The sequence below is a fragment of the Carlito syrichta genome, unplaced genomic scaffold (genome assembly GCF_000164805.1).
Source record: "Carlito syrichta isolate Samal-C Ts95f unplaced genomic scaffold, Tarsius_syrichta-2.0.1 Scaffold126652, whole genome shotgun sequence".
NCBI classification, from domain to species: Eukaryota; Metazoa; Chordata; class Mammalia; order Primates; family Tarsiidae; genus Carlito; species Carlito syrichta.
In genome coordinates, this window is record NW_007070748.1 from 235,114 (window position 1) to 237,234 (window position 2,121).

Consider the following 2,121-nt stretch of genomic DNA (forward strand, 5'->3'; position numbering starts at 1 on the left):
GGCTCAGGCAATCCACTCACCTCAGCCTCCCAAAGGCGCGGGATTACAGGCTGAGCCACCGAGCCTGGCTTATTTTTATTTTAGAGACAGGGTCTGGATCTGTCACCCAGGCAGGATGGAGTGCAGTGGCACAATCATAGCTCACAGCAGCCTCAACTGCCTGGGTTCAAGCGATTCTCTCACCTCAGCTTCCTAAATCACTGGGACTAATTTAAAATATTTTTGTAAAGATAGGGTCTCCTGGCCAGGTTCGGTGGCTCAGCCTGTAATCCCAGCACTTTGGGAGGCCGAGGCGAGTAGATTGCCTGAGCCCATGGATTCGAGACCAGCCTGGCAACTTGGCAAGACCTCATCTCTACAATAAATAAAAAAAATTAGCCAGGTGTGGTAGCATGCGCCTGTAGTTCTGGCTACTTGGAAGGTTGAGGTAGAAGGATCGTTGAAGCCCAGCAGGTTGATGCTGGGGTGTCTGTGAGTATGCCACTGCACTCCAGCCTGGGCGACGGAGTAAAGCTCCAACTCCAAAAAAAAAAAAATAGACTCCTTATGTTGCCCAGGCTGGTCTTGAACTCCTGGCCTCAAGTGATCCTCCCACCTGGGTTTCCCAAAGTGCTGAGATTAGAGGCATGAGCTATTACGCCTGGGCCAGAGTCAATGTTTTTGTGGTGCAGATAAGTCATTCTCTGCGACAATGACCTCACTCTGCTGTAGTGACACAAAAGCCACCATAGACACTAACAGGTGGACGTGCCCATGTGACAATGAAACTTTACTTCCAGACACTGACATTCGGCTCTCATGTCATTTTCACGGGTCATGAAATATGAATCTCACTTTGAGTTGTTTTCTTTTTCTTTCTTTCTTTGTTTTGAGTCAGGGTCTGACTCCTTCATCCAGGCTGGAGTGCAGTGGCACAATCACGGCTCACTACAGCCTCGTCCTCCTGGGCTCAGGTGATCCTTCTGCCTCAGGCTCCTGCGTAGCTGGGAATACAGGTGCCACTGTGCCTGTCTACTTTTTTTAATTCTGTAGAGATGAGGTCTCGCTATACTGTCCAGACTGATCTGGAATCTCTGGGTTCAAGCAATCCTCCCATCTCGACCTCAGTGCTGGGATTATCAGTGTGAGCCACTACGCCTGGTTTACTATGATTTTTTTCCAACCATTTAAAAATGTGGAAACTATTCTTGGCTCATAGGGTCATACAGAAACAAGCAGCAGACCAGTTTTGGCCACAGGCTAGTTTGCCAACTCTTGTTCTTGGGGAACCTCCTAATCTTTCTGGACTTTGAAATAGAGGTGGGCATCCCTGCTGGACAACCACAGGGACAGAATGAGGCCAGGTGAGAGGCTAGTGTAGGAACGCTTTGCACACAGGGATGAGCCAGGCCATGCAACCCCTACTGCTAGGTTCTTCCAGTCTAGCAGGGAAATGTGACAGTTAGGTACCACAAGAAATTGTGGCTGGTGTCATGACAAGACAAGAAGAAGGGGCTATGCCACTCTGGAGGCCGAGCTGGGGGAGGATCCCTTGAGCCCAAGAGTTCGAGGCCAGCTTGGGCAGCATAGTGAGATCACCAACTCAAAAAAAAAGAAAGAAAGAAAAGAATAAGGGACTATAGAGTAATGTCACAGGCTTCTCTTTTTTACTTCAGGGCAGTCAGGGAGGATGTTCCAGTGCAGGTGACCAATAGCTGCTCCACGCCCTAACCTTTACAAAGCTATTTCCAGGGGCCAAGGGCACATTAGACCAACACTGTCTCGTAATATGTGCTACATTGTGAATTTCTGGTGACCCTCTTTAAAAAGGTAAAAAGAATCAGGTGACATTTATGCTAATAATGTATCTTATTTATCCCAATCCATCCAAAAACTCAACATGAAATCAGCATAAAAATTATTCCTAGCCAGGCGTGGTGGCTCGTGCCTGTCATCCCAGCACTTTAGGAGGCAGAGGCAAGTGGATTGCCTGAGCTCAGGGGTTCATAACAACTTGCTTGGGCAATTTGATGAGACCTCGTCTCTACAATAAATCAAAAAAATTAGCCAGGCATGGTAGTGCATGCCTGTGGTTTCAGCTACTTGGAAGGGTAAGGCGGAAGGATCACCTGAACCCAGCAG

The 2,121-nt window shown here is 48.2% G+C and overlaps 1 protein-coding gene across 1 annotated transcript in view; it reads left to right on the forward strand.

The window, feature by feature from the left end:
- Positions 1 to 2,121, forward strand: part of NWD1 (NACHT and WD repeat domain containing 1) — a 67,736-nt gene that overhangs the window by 54,474 nt on the left and 11,141 nt on the right.